Source organism: Hyla sarda, chromosome 1 (genome assembly GCF_029499605.1).
Source record: "Hyla sarda isolate aHylSar1 chromosome 1, aHylSar1.hap1, whole genome shotgun sequence".
Classification (NCBI taxonomy): domain Eukaryota; kingdom Metazoa; phylum Chordata; class Amphibia; order Anura; family Hylidae; genus Hyla; species Hyla sarda.
Genome location: NC_079189.1, coordinates 599,499,006 through 599,515,530, shown reverse-complemented (window position 1 = coordinate 599,515,530; position 16,525 = coordinate 599,499,006).

The following is a 16,525-nucleotide window of genomic DNA, read 5'->3' as shown; positions in this document are numbered from 1 at the left end:
AATCATATATTTTTTATACATCCCAATATATCCCTAATTTGTATATACTGATCCTGCACACTTAGTTTTATATTTCCCAATCATGTCCTTAATTTGTATACCAATCATGCACCCTTATTTTTTTAGTTTCTTTTTTTAATGTTTTATATAGCTTTTTTTTATTTATTTCCCATGCACCCTTATGCACCCCTCCTTTTTTAGATGTTTAAATATATATATATATCCCAAGTCCTTTACACTTATTTTTTTTTATATTTCCCAGTCATTTTCCTAATTTGTATACCTATCACGCACTCTTATTTTTTACAGTTTTTGAAGTTTTTTTTATGTTTTTTTTATTTACCATGCACCCTCATGCACCCCTTTAATATATTTTTTTACACATTTTTTACATATCCCAATCATATATTTTTTTATACATCCTAATATATCCCTAATTTGTATATACTGATCCCAAACACTTTTTTTTATATATCCCAATCATGTCCCTAATTTGTATACCAATCATGCACCCTTAGTTTTTTACATATTTTCTTATATTTCCCAACCATTTCCCTAATTTGTATATCCTGATCCTGCACACTTATATTTTTTAATATCCCAGTCATGTCCTTAATTTGTGTACCAATTATGCACTTACTTTTTACATAGTTTAAAAAAATTTTTAAATATATATTTTTTTATTTCCCATTACATATTTTCTTATATTTTTTATAATCCCAAATCCTTTACACTTAATTTTTTATATTTCCTAGTCATTTCCCTAATTTGTATACCAATCACGCACTTTTATTTTTTAGTTATTTTTTATTTACCATGCATCCCTTTTTTATATTTTTTTTACAAATGTTTTAATATATCCCAATCATATATTTTTCATACATCCCAATATTTCCCTAATTTGTATATACTGATCCTGCACACTTATTTTTACATTTCCCAATCATGTCCCTAATTTGTATACCAATCATGCACCCTTAGTTTTTTACATATTTTCTTATATTTTTTTATTTCTGAACCATTTCCCTAATTTGCATATCCTGATCCTGCACACTTATTTTTTTTTATATCCCAGTCATGTCCTTAATTTGTATACCAATTATGCACTCTTATTTTTTACATACCGGTAGTTTTTAATTTTTTTTATATACAATTATTTTTATTTACCATTACATATTTTCTATTTTTTATATTTCCCAAGTCCTTAACAATTATATTTTTTTATATTTTCCAGTCATTTCCCTAATTTGTAAACCAATCAAGCACTCTTATTTTTTACAGTTTTTTTTATTTACCATGCACCCCTTTTTTTTTTGTTTTAATATATCCCAATCATATATTTTTTATACATCCCAATCATTTCCCTAATTTGTATATACTGATCCTGCACACTTAGTTTTTGTATTTCTCAATCATGTCCCTAATTTGTATACCAATCATGCACCCTTATTTTTTTTATATATTTTTCTTATATTTTTTATGCTTCCCAAATCCTTTACACTTATTTTTTTTTATATTTCCCAGTCATTTCCGTAATTTTTATACCAATCACGCACTCTTATTTGTTACAGTTTTTTTAATTTTGTTTATACAATTTTTTTTATTTACCATTCACCCCCTTATTTTTTACACATTTGTTTTATATATCCCAATCATATTTTTTTTTATATTTCCCAATATTTCCCAAATTTGTATATACTGATCCTGCACACTTATTTTTTTTATATCCCAGTTATGTTCTTAATTTGTATACCAATGACGCACTCTTATTTTTTTACATAGTTTTTTTTATTTACCATGCACCCTTTTTTCTATATTTTTTTAATATATCCCAATCATATATTTTTTATACATCCCAATATATCCCTAATTTGTATATACTAATCCTGCACACTTATTTTTACACATCACAATCAGGTCCCTAATTTGTATACCAATCATGCACCCTTAGTTGTTTACATATTTTCTTTTTTTTTTTTTATATTTCCCAATAATTTCCATAATTTGTATGTACTGAACCTTTACACTTGTTTTTTATACTTCCCAACCAAGTCTCTACTCCCCATCTCATGTGTACACAAAACTAAGAGGGATCGGGTGAATTTGGGAAAATACTATTGTTTCCAAATGTATTTGTCAAATGTTATTTGTTCTCTTACTTATTAATAAAATTATTAAAATGTATCTATGCCTCCACTTGTTGTGTATTTTTTCTTCTCTCGTCTATGTTGTCATTTATTTAATAGACTTTACATTGTTAAATCCATTAGAACCATTCAGCCCATATAGTTTGGCTGACATCAGAGAACACTTGCTTTGTGGTGTAATGTTGCTCTGGCGGAGATATACAATACGCACTTGTGGGGGTATAAAGGTGTTTTTTGGCTAAAACCAGAGAACAATAGCTCAGTACAGCGGTCACTATCGGTGAGTCCATCTTTATTCCATTAGCTGGTAAATACTTCTTGTATCGTCAGCAAGAAGAATCATATATAATAATAGGACAGTGTTCAGACAGCGGCCTAGTACATTAACTTCTTGAGAAATAGGCGGACGCTGTTATTTTTTAATAATTTTTTGGCAAAACTAACACAGAAAATGAAGGAAAAGTCTTTGACAGACAACAAATGAATTGACATATTCCAAGTTTAACATCAATTTCCTGAGGACCCAGAGTTGTGAGGGTCCAAATGGTCATATTAAGACAAATGTATAGAAGACAAAAGCTCAACAAGTGCGTACAATAACTGGTGGTTGTAACAGGTCAGCGACAAATATGGCCAACTAGGTCCAATCCATCTGTACTATCATGTAGTAAAATAACCAAGAAAGATAAGGAGTGGGGCAATAGTGTCCTGGGATCCATCGGCACTCTAGGTACTGATATGGTGACTGGGCTATATTGGGGGTAGTAGTCCTCCAACTTCTTCTTCAAGATACCGGGCAGTGTATTTATAGTGGTCTTCAATGATGGTTTGGATTAGAGATAAGAAAACACTTGAAAGTTCAAATTGCCGGTTTTGACAAACTTTTTCAAAATTACCAGTTCAATTTGGCTCGGTTCAACCCTAACCGGCAATCAAATAAGCCCCAAATTTCTAACACAGCCTAACAGCTATTAAGCCCTGTATAACACTGCTAGGAATGTATTCACATAGTTTTAAAATGGCTTTAATGCTCAGTTAGGGCGACATGTGGTAACCCATGGTAACTAACAGCTTCTTTAATGCGCTCACTGATTTTTAAGGCTTATTCACACTAAAATAGAGCGGCCTAAACTATCCCTGGTTCACGCTAGGTCACTGTTGGTATTAAAATGCACACAATAGTATAAGAAGATACAGAAGCATTTTCCAAGCGTTCTAAAAATAAGCCTTTTTGAAAGTAACAACAGGATTGGTGATGCTGTCTTAAAATAGAGAAGAACCTGATGAAAGTTTGAAAATATTAAATTTAAGTTTGAAAATTTTAAAATCAAGCTTAAACATTAAAAAAATTCTGGAATTTTTGGTTGTCAAATTCTTTGGCTTATGGTGATTTTGACATGCTGGAAATTAAAGAATTTTTGTACAGTCATGATAAAGTCAATGTTTTCCATACAAAAAATTTGAAACAATCTAAAAAATATTGTCCCTTTTTGGGAGTAGTTTTCCAGTCTGCCAAGCGAGGAAGGTGTCAAGGATTTTGTCGAGGGTTCAAAAAATGTCCCCTTTTTGGGAGTAGCTACCAATTTTTAGTCAAAAATAGGTAATGGTTTTTAATTAAGTCTTTAATTAAATTTTGCCAGGCGGCCCAGGCCTGGCTTGATGTAGCAGCAGCAGCAGCAAGGGTGATGGCGGACTACAGGGACTAGTAGTAGCCCAACTACAGAAGGAAGTAATAGACTGGTAAGAGATGTAGTAGCCTCTGTACAGCAGGAGGTTCAAAAGAATTTTATTTTTTTCAATTTTGCCAGCCAGATATCACAGGCCTGGCTGGAGGTAGCAGCACCAGCAAGGTTGATGGTGGGCTAGTTTGGAAAAATGACCAAAAATTTTAATTGCTCCTAACCAGCCTAAATAATGTCAGTCTCTTAACGCCTAGGCCCAAGAACACCATTTATACACTCTGGGCCTGTTGGAGGTTAGTGCCAGCAGTATTATTATCTTAAATGAATTATAGCCTTATAACTATCCCTATCTTATATGAATTATAGCCTTATTCCTAGTCCTATCTTATATGAGGGATAATCTTATGTCTATCCCTATCTTATATAAAGCATAGCCTTATATCTATCCCTATCTTATATGAATTATAGCCTTATACCTAGTCCTATCTTATATGAATTATAGCCTTATACCTATCCCTATCTTATATGAAGGATAGCCTTATGCCTATCCCTATCTTATATGAATTATAGCCTTATTCCTAGTACTATCTTATATGAAGGATAACCTTGTGTCTATCCCTTTCTTATATGAAGGATAGCCTTGAATGCTTAAAATAATTTACTCTATTAGCAGCTACCACTTCTGCAGGAAGGCTAGTCCATGCATACACTACTCTCTCAGTAAAGTAATACTTCCTGATATTACTGCAGACACCTTTCCCCTCTATAGAACACTATATCCTCTATATAACACTATGTCCTCTTGTGGTAGTTTTTCTTCTATATAAATCTCCTCTCCTTCTTTACCCTGTTGATTCCCTTTATGTATATAAAAGTTTCTATCATATCCCATCTGTCTCCTCTTTCTTCTATACACTATATACATATATATAGTTTTATCCTTTAATCCAGGGACAAGTTTAGTATCTTCTCTGAACTCTCTCCAATGTATTTATATTTTTCTGAAGGTAAGGTCTCCAGTACTGCGCACAGTACTCCAAGTGAGGTCTCACCAGTGCTCTCTACAGCTGCATGAGCACTTCCCTCTCCCTATACACCCATGAGCACTTCCCACTATTGCTAATACCTCTCCCTATACACCCATTAGCACTTCCCCCTACTGCTACTACCTCTCCCTATACTACCATGAGCACTTCCCTCTATTGCTAATACCTCTCCCTATACACCCATTAGCACTTCCCCCCTACTACTAATACCTCTACCTATATACCCATGAGCACTTCTCTCTACTGCTAATACCTCTACCTATACACCCATTAGCGCTTCTCTCTACTGCTAATACCTCTACCTATATACCCATGAGCACTTCTCTCTACTGCTAATAGCTCTCCCTATACACCCATTAGCACTTCCCCCTACTGCTACTACCTCTCCCTATACTACCATGAGCACTTCCCTCTATTGCTAATACCTCTCCCTATACACCCATTAGCACTTCCCCCCTACTACTAATACCTCTCCATATACATCCATGAGCACTTCTCTCTACTGCTAATACCTCTACCTATACACCCATTAGCGCTTCTCTCTACTGCTAATACCTCTACCTATAAACCCATGAGCACTTTTCTCTACTGCTAATACCTCTACCTATACACCCATGAGCACTTTTCTCTACTGCTAATACCTCTACCTATACACCCATGAGCACTTTTCTCTACTGCTAATACCTCTACCTATACACCCATGAGCACTTCTCTCTACTGCTAATACCTCTACCTATACACCCATGAGCACTTCTCTCTACTGCTAATACCTCTACCTATACACCCATGAGCACTTCTCTCTACTGCTAATAGCTCTCCCTATACACCCATGAGTACTTCCCACTCTACTGCTAATACCTCTCCCTATACACATGTGGTGGCCCAGTACAAGAGTTGCACCCCTGTACCCTTGCTGTCCTGTCTGGCGGACTCTATTGCAGTGTCCCCTGAGTCCCTCCTTAATCTGTGTAATATAAATGGTTAATAAGTGCCTTGTATAATCTATTGCATTGTCTGTATATTGTAATATGCCTTTAAATGTTGTTACTAAGCTCTGCAACCAGGGAAGGTGTCAGTGACCAGGTGACTTGTTGGTGACCTATAAGACCCATCCAAAGTCTCCCCCATATAAACCCAGGGAAGAGCTAGCTAGTGAGTAGTTGCGTAGCTGAGGAAGAGTACAGTCAAGACCTGAGAGTGTCTGGTGTCCTGATGAGACCCAAGGCCTAACCACGCAGCCACGCTTCCACCAACCAAGTGCCCCACAAGTGAACATCAAAACCTGGTAAGCTACACAAGTGGTGAAGTCTAGTCAGTTATGGTCAAGATCAGTCTGTATAAATTCAGTGTGGGTCTGCAGCAATTAATCCAAGTCCACTACAAGTCCCAGAGAGCCCGCAAGTCTCTACAGTCACTGGTCACTTCCTTGAGCCTAACTGAGCTGTAAAGACTATTCCATCTGTCTACCTCAGTAAAGCAGCCGTTGTTCCGTAACTTGGCGTCGGAGTCATTATTTGCCCCGTGCCTAGCCCAGGATCAAGCGGCCATACCTTTGGGTGGTGTAGAGGATACAAGGGGTTAATGCCATCTGCCCCTAGGGTAATAACATCTGCCCTTTCCATCAAACTCTCTACCACAACTTTTGGCGTCCTACAAGCAGGATACGGTTGTGCGCCTTATGCAAAAAGTACCCCCCAGTCTTAACTGTGTCCTGTATTGCTGAAAATTCGCACACAGATGCAGAAAAAGAAATTGCGCCAGAAAGTGTATGGGACTTTGTCAGTGAAATCTGTTTATTGCAAGACACCTGTGAAATAGGGGGGGAGGTAAAGAAATGTATACTATCCGGCATTGTGAACAGTAAAAGAATTGTGAAGGGCCGTGTAAAGTTTGCACCTGAAAAAGTTAATCTGGTCCAGCAATTCCAGCGAACGTTCTACTGTGTACACATACAGCTCAGCTACATGCACATTACACATATCCAGCTCTACTGTGTACACATACAGCTCAACTACATGTACATTACACATATACAGCACTACTGTGTACACATACAGCTCAACTACATGTACATTACACATATACAGCTCTACTGTGTACACATACAGCTCAGCTACATGCACAGTACACATATACAGCTCTACTGTGTACACATACAGCTCAACTACATGTACATTACACATATACAGCTCTACTGTGTACACATACAGCTCAGCTACATGTACATTACACATATACAGCTCTACTGTGTACACATACAGCTCAGCTACATGTACATTACACATATACAGCTCTACTGTATACACATACGGCTCAGCTACATGTGCATTACACATACAGCTCAGCTACATGTACATTACACATATACAGCTCTACTGTGTACACATACAGCTCAGCTACATGTACATTACACATATACAGCTCTACTGTGTACACATACGGCTCAGCTACATGTACATTACACATACAGCTCAGCTACATGTACATTACACATATACAGCTCTACTGTGTACACATACAGCACAGCTACATGTACATTACACAAACACAGCTCTACTGTGTACACATACAGCTCAGCTACATGTACATTACACATATACAGCTCTACTGTGTACACATACAGCTCAGCTACATGCACATTACACATATACAGCACTACTGTGTACACATACAGCTCAGCTACATGCACATTACACATATAAAGCTCTACTGTGTACACATACAGCTCAGCTCCATGCACATTACACATATACAGCTCTACTGTGTACACATACAGCTCAGCTACATGCACATTAAACATATACAGCTCTACTGTGTACACATACAGCTCAGCTACATGCACATTACACATATACAGCTCTACTGTGTACACATACAGCTCAGCTACATGCACATTACACATATACAGCTCTACTGTGTACACATACAGCCCAGCTACATGCACATTACACATATACAGCTCTACTGTGTACACATACAGCTCAGCTACATGTACATTACACATATACAGCACTGCTATGTACACATACAGCTCAGCTACAAACACATTACACATATACAGCTCTACTGTGTACACATACAGCTCAGCTACATGTACATTACACATATACAGCTCAGCTACATGTACATTACACATATTCAGCTATACTATGTACACATACAGCTCAGCTACATGTACATTACACATATACAGCTCTACTGTGTACACATACAGCTCAGCTACATGTACATTATACATATACAGCTCTACTGTGTACACATACAGCTCAGCTACATGTACATTACACATATACAGCTCTACTGTGTACACATACAGCTCAGCTACATGTACATTACACATATATAGCTCTACTGTGTACACATACGGCTCAGCTACATGTACATTACACATACAGCTCAGCTACATGTACATTACACATATACAGCTCTACTGTGTACACATACAGCTCAGCTACATGTACATTACACAAATACAGCTCTACTGGGTACACATACAGCTCAGCTACATGTACATTACACATATACAGCTCTACTGTGTACACATACAGTTCAGCTACATGCACATTACACATATACAGCACTACTGTGTACACATACAGCTCAGCTACATGCACATTACACATATACAGCTCTACTGTGTACACATACAGCTCAGCTACATGCACATTACACATATACAGCTCTACTGTGTACACATACAGCTCAGCTACATGCACATTACACATATACAGCTCTACTGTGTACACATACAGCCCAGCTACATGCACATTACACATATACAGCTCTACTGTGTACACATACAGCTCAGCTACATGCACATTACACATATACAGCTCTACTGTGTACACATACAGCTCAGCTACATGCACATTACACATATACAGCTCTACTGTGTACACATACAGCACAGCTACATGTACATTACACGTATACAGCTCTACTGTGTACACATACAGCTCAGCTACATGTACATTACACATATACAGCTCTACTGTATACACATACAGCTCAGCTACATGTACATTACACATATACAGCTCTACTGTGTACACATACAGCTCAGCTACATGTACAATACACATATACAGCTCTACTGTGTACACATACAGCTCAGCTACATGCACATTACACATATACAGCTCTACTGTGTACACATACAGCTCAGCTACATGCACATTACACATATACAGCTCTACTGTGTACACATACAGCTCAGCTACATGTACATTACACATATACAGCTCTACTGTGTACACTTACAGCTCACCTACATGTACATTACACATATACAGCTCTACTGTGTACTCATACAGCTCAGCTACATGTACATTACATATACAGCTCTACTCTGTACACATACAGCTCAGCTACATAAACATTACACATATACAGCTCAGCTACATGTATATTACACATATACAGCTCTACTGTGTACACATACAGCTCAGCTACATGTACATTACACATACAGCTCTGCTGTGTACACATACAGCTCAGCTACATGCACATTACACATATACAGCTCTACTGTGTACACATACAGCTCAGCTACATGTACATTACACATATACAACTCTACTGTGTACACATACAGCTCAGCTACATGTACATTACACATATACAACTCTACTGTGTACACATACAGCTCAGCTACATGTACATTACACATATACAGCACTGCTATGTACACATACAGCTCAGCTACATACACATTACACATATACAGCTCTACTGTGTACACATACAGCTCAGCTACATGTACATTACACATATACAGCTCAGCTACATGTACATTACACATATACAGCTCTACTGTGTACACATACAGCTCAGCTACATGTACAATACACATATACAGCTCTACTGTGTACACATACAGCTCAGCTACATGCACATTACACATATACAGCTCTACTGTGTACACATACAGCTCAGCTACATGCACATTACACATATACAGCTCTACTGTGTACACATACAGCTCAGCTACATGTACATTACACATATACAGCTCTACTGTGTACACTTACAGCTCACCTACATGTACATTACACATATACAGCTCTACTGTGTACTCATACAGCTCAGCTACATGTACATTACATATACAGCTCTACTCTGTACACATACAGCTCAGCTACATAAACATTACACATATACAGCTCAGCTACATGTATATTACACATATACAGCTCTACTGTGTACACATACAGCTCAGCTACATGTACATTACACATACAGCTCTGCTGTGTACACATACAGCTCAGCTACATGCACATTACACATATACAGCTCTACTGTGTACACATACAGCTCAGCTACATGTACATTACACATATACAACTCTACTGTGTACACATACAGCTCAGCTACATGTACATTACACATATACAACTCTACTGTGTACACATACAGCTCAGCTACATGTACATTACACATATACAGCACTGCTATGTACACATACAGCTCAGCTACATACACATTACACATATACAGCTCTACTGTGTACACATACAGCTCAGCTACATGTACATTACACATATACAGCTCAGCTACATGTACATTACACATATACAGCTCTACTGTGTACACATACAGCTCAGCTACATGCACATTACACATATACAGCTCTACTGTGTACACATACAGCTCAGCTACATGTACATTACACACATACAGCTCTACTGTGTACACATACAGCTCAGCTACATGTACATTACACATATACAGCTCTACTGTGTACACATACAGCTCAGCTACATGCACATTACACATATACAGCTCTACTGTGTACACATACAGCTCAGCTACATGCACATTACACATATTCAGCTCTACTGTGTACACATACAGCTCAGCTACATGTACATTACACATATACAGCTCTACTGTGTACACATACAGCTCAGCTACATGTACATTACACATATACAGCTCTACTGTGTACACATACAGCTCAGCTACATGTACATTACACATATACAGCTCTACTGTGTACACATACAGCTCAGCTACATGCACATTACACATATACAGCTCTACTGTGTACACATACAGCTCAGCTACATGCACATTACACGCATCTCTGCTGCAGACATATATAACACACACATACACAGCTCCACAGTGGAGGTATGTAGTGTATATATATATATATATATATATATATATATATATATATTGTGGTCACATGTGAGGATTGTGATGTCATCAGGAGGAGTCGCAGTTCTCGGTGACGTCATTACGGGGGACATAGAAATTATTGAAGAACTTTTATTTACTTTGTATTTGTGGATGTAAACAGCAGCGATTCCTCCATTGTTACCATTAACCCTTTAATGATGCAGGTAGATTTGGCCTTAATGAAACAAATGTTTATTTTTGTATTTCCCTCATCACCTTCTAAGGCTAGGTTCACACGGCCGTTGTCTTCCGTACCGCTTTTCTCCTAAGGCTCCTTTCACACTATGAGTATTCATCCATTATCAACCTCTTCAGGACGCAGGGCGTATGCATACGCCCTGCATCCCGAGTCCTTAAGGACGTGGGGCGTATGGATACGTCCGTGGGAATTCCAGTCCCCTATCAGCAGTCATCCCTTGCATATGCCCAGGGGGGTCCTAAGACGGTCAATTCAGACCGAGGATTTTCGGCGGATACGGGTTATACCGGTCTAGGGTGACCCGGAAAATCAGGGGTCCAAGACACCCCCGGTCCCCCTGAAGGGATGGGAGTTAGGTGACAGGGGTGCCACCCCTCCTATGCCTGCTATTAGTCATCAAGACGCGACGACCAATAACAGATCGGGGGCAAGGGGGTTAAAGTTCGGTTCCCCCGTCCTGCCCACTGACGGTACTCCGGGCAGAACGGGGGAACTGTAGAGTGACCGGTGGTGGTCCCTTACCTGACCGACTGCGGCGGGCGGCGATGACGTGTGGATCCCTTATGAAGACTACAGAAACCGGTATATCTGGTGGGGGGCTAAACTTTGGAGACCACGATACAATGCTCTCTAAACTGTAGCCCCCCCCCCCAGATGTTGCAATTCTACAACTCCCAGCATGCCCAGACAGCCGTTTGAGCATGCTGGGATTTGTAGTTTTGCAAGATTTAGAGGGCTGCAGTTTGGAGATGACTTTGCTGTGATCTATAAACTGTAGTCCTCCAGATCTTGCAAAACTACAACTCCTAGCATGCCCACACAGCAGTTTGCTGTCTGGGCATGCTGTGATTTGTAGTTTTTCAACATCTGGAGGTCCACAGTTTGGAGATCACTGTGCAGTGGTCTCTAAACTGTAGCCCTCCAGATGTTGCAAAACTGCAAATCCCAGCATGCCCAAACAGCAATCAGCTGTCTCGGCATGCTGGAAGTTGTAGTTGCGTACCTCCAGCTGTTGCATAACTACATCTCCCAGCCTGCCCTTTGGTGATCAGTACATGCTGGGAGTTGTAGTTTTGCAACCACTGGAGGCACACTGGTTGGAAAATACTGAGTTAGGTAACAGAAACTAACTGAAGGTTTTCCAACCAGTGTGCCTCCAGCTGTTGCAAAAGTACAACTCCCAGCATGCACGGTCTGTCAGTACATGCTGGCAGTTGTAGTTTTGAAACAGCTGGAGGTTTGCAACAGGGTACATTCACACAGGTACAGTACAGTAAGTTTCCTGCTTCAAGTTTGAGCTGCGGCAAATTTTCTGCCGCAGCGAAAACTCCTAGCGGTAAGCTCACTGTAAACCTGCGCCAGTGTGAATGTACCCTAAAAACACTACACTACACTAACACAAAATAAAGGGTAAAACACTACATATATGGCTGTGGAGGCTAAATTAGTGTTTGTACTACAATCCCCATCATGGAACAGACTCTGTTCCATGATGGGGGTTGTAGTACAGGAGCTGAGGGAATGATCGCACCGGATCTCACTTCTGAGACCCATTGCGATTAGAAGTTATTAAACAGGGGGGAGGGCGGCATGCTGTGCTCCCCTGCAATGTACGATGTATTTTACTTTAATTTTTAAATTCCCCGCCGGGAGCCCTGAATGTCCGGTACTGAGGGGCCATTCAGGGCTCCCGGCGGGGTTTTCAAATAGAAGCGCTGCGGTGGGGAAAGATATATAGAATCGCAGGGGGGAAAAGCAGGTGGAGCAGCACTCTCGAATGAAAATAGGTGCAGTGGGTGCAGGCTGTGGATGGGCCCTGGTCCTCGAGCCCCAATTAGATACAGCAACCAAGTAGACGCAGCAGCACTCCAGCGTAGTGAAAATAGTGACTTTTATTTATCACCAAGATGCAATAGCGACGTTTCAACCACCTCACGTGGCCGTCCTCAAGCAGTGTGAGTTACATAATACGTGCTTTAAATAAGGGAAGACAATGTGACCTCACTTCCTGTGGGCGTACAATAATTAGCATGTGTAAACAAACAAGTAGGTTCACAGTAATAGACCTCTATGCATCCCATGTACAGGGAACCCTGTTCTACTGCAAAATTAAGTGTAACATCAAATAAAGTGTAGAAAAACAAAACACTCGTGCTAAACACACAATATACAATTACTATGCAGTACAGTGTTATATATAAAACAATGTTCCGTGTCAATCAGTCCATACCTCCAGTCCCGGACGTGGGACCCGAACATAGAGATCTCAAACATACCCCTGACTCCTCCATAGGAACGAAAAAAAGCAATATCATAGGTGATCGGCGTTCTTGCCGACTGTAGTAGTTTCCGGTGACCGGATCCAAGCTTCCGGTTCGCAGGCCTGTGGTATTCCAATTTACACATGCGTGGTGTTCCGGCTGGAGACTTCAGGTCATCTTGGATGTTGGCAGGCCCTCTCTCGGGGTATTGGCGCCTGCGCACTTGTCGACCGAGCTCGCGCCTGCGCCTCGGCACCTTGAGCTCCCGGTCCGCCATCTTAGGTGCTGGAAAGTGGACAGTTTAAGGCTTGACATAGTCCCTGTGTTGCCAGTACTTCTCCCAGCGGGCTCACGGTGTCAGTGCAACTGGTGATTGGCTCCCCACTATTTGGGGTTGTTCACCAGTGCACCGTAACTTTTGCTAGACCACCTAAACGGTACGGGTATAGCGGAGAAAACACCGGCCCCTGAAATGGAGATTTAATGTACCTCATGAATGTCTAGCCCGTCCACAACATCCAGTTCTCCATGACAGGTAGACACCACTCTAGTTAAATTGGAGTCCACATCTTGGCCCAACACAAATTGTGAAAAGAAATTTTTTTTAGAAAAAGAGAGTAATCCTAATGGAGGTTTCAACTTTCAGGTGGATGATGGAGATCTGGTCGGGTTTCCACGTCAGACCTGGATCGGAACACAAAAAAAAGTATTACTAATGTGATATAGTGTATATATAAAAAAATATTCAATTAGGAAAACACTTATTACACAGATCAGGATGTGTCATTGTTATCTCAAGCAGTTAGGCGTTACAAATAGCATGTGTTACCTTAAAGTCAACATTCAGACCCTCTGGTTTGAGGGTATGGAGTTGCAAAATCCATTTAAGTTCCTTCTTTTTTAATAGACTTACACGGTCCCCGCCCCTTTTAAGGGGGGGGGACGTGATCAACTAGCATAAATTTCAGGTCCTTTTCTCCATGGCCTGCCTCTAGAAAATGCTTTGGAACTGGTAGATCTTGTTTTTGTTTCCGTATAGTGTAATGGTGTTGATTTATACGTGTTTTGAAGTCATAGGTTGTTTCCCCTACATATAGTTTTTTACAAGGGCACCATAGTATATAGATGACAAAGTCACTCGTACATGTCAAGTAATATGGAATTTTGTATTTTATGCCAGTAGTAGGGTGTTGAAAAAAACTGCCTTTCACCATGTAGGTGCAATTCACGCATCTTCTACACGGGTAAGAGCCAGTGTTTTCCACTGTCAAAAATCTCTGAGTCTGTTTCCTCAGGGATACGTCCGCCTTGATGATTTGGTCTTTCAGATTCCTAGGGCGTCTGTAAGCCATCAGTGGTGGTATTTGAAATTCAGGAATGTTTGGGTACTCCTTCAGGAGCAGCACCCAAAATTTCCTCAATATGGTGGATATTTTTCCAGAAATATTATTGTATGTTGACACAAACGCTACTCTTTTGTTCGTGGAAGCGTGTTTAGTGGGATTCAAAAGATCATGTCTAGAGGTTGCTTGAACCTTATCCCGGCAGCTGGAAATGAGTTTCCTCGGGTACCCTCTCTGTAAAAAATTGTCTGCTATTTTATTCATAGCTGGTTCAAGTTTGTCAGGAGTGCTGATGATCCTTTTCACCCTCAATAATTGACTGGTGGGAAGAGACCTCAGCATCGACTTAGGATGGCAGCTGTCATATTTCAAAATAGAGTTACAATCCGTATCCTTAGTGTAGAGGTCAGTGGATAAGCAATTACCGCTGACTTCTACCCAGGTGTCCAAAAATTGGACACCAGACATAGAAGAGGTAAGAGTAAATTGTATGTTCTCATGGATGGTGTTTAAATATGCATGGAAGTCCCCTAGCTGGCCTTGGGAGCCCGCCCATACGATAAAAATATCGTCAATGTACCTCCACCACCCCAGCACATGGCTGAAGTGGTGGGATACATAGATGCGTTGCTTCTCAAGACCAGCAACGAACAGACTTGAAAACGCACTAGAGAGTAACTTGATTGATAAACCCCTATTCAATTTTCTCACTGTTACACATCCTAGTACTCCGGTACTTTACTTACTACCGAAAATCCACAAGTCCCTAGTGGACCCGCCTGGACGCCCGATTGTTTCGGGCACTAACTCAGTGACGAGCCACCTTTCCATTTTTCTTGACAAGGTACTCCGCCCTTATGTATATAATGCGAAATCTTACTTAAGGGATACAGCTGACTTCATTAATAAGATTGAGAAAATTTTCATTCCAGAAGGGACTATACTGGCATCTCTGGACATAACTAGTCTCTATACCTCTATACCACACAGAGAGGGAATACAATGTGTACAACAGACCATTATTGAGGATTTCACTACTGAACAAGTTTCTTTTTTGATAGACTTGCTAACCTTGGTGCTTACTAGGAATTACTTTGTATTCAATGATGAATACTTTACTCAACAGGTCGGCACCGCAATGGGCACCAATGTGGCGCCGACCTACGCAAATCTGTTCTTCGTTGCTGGTCTTGAGGAGCAACGCATCTATGTATCCCACCACTTTAGCCATGTACTGGGGTGATGGAGGTACATTGACGATATTTTTATCGTATGGGCGGGCTCCCAAGGCCAGCTAGGGGACTTCCATGCATATTTAAACACCATCCATGAGAACATACAATTTACTCTTACCTCTTCTAAGTCTGGTGTCCAATTTTTGGACACCTGGGTAGAAGTCAGCGGTAATTGCTTATCCACTGACCTCTACACTAAGGATACGGATTGTAACTCTATTTTGAAATATGACAGCTGCCATCCTAAGTCGATGCTGAGGTCTCTTCCCACCAGTCAATTATTGAGGGTAAAAAAGGATCGTCAGCACTCCTGACAAACTTGAACCAGCTATGAATAAAATAGCAGACAATTTTTTACAGAGAGGGTACCCGAGGAAACTCATTTCCAGCTGCCGGGATAAGGTTCAAGCAACCTCTAGACATGATCTT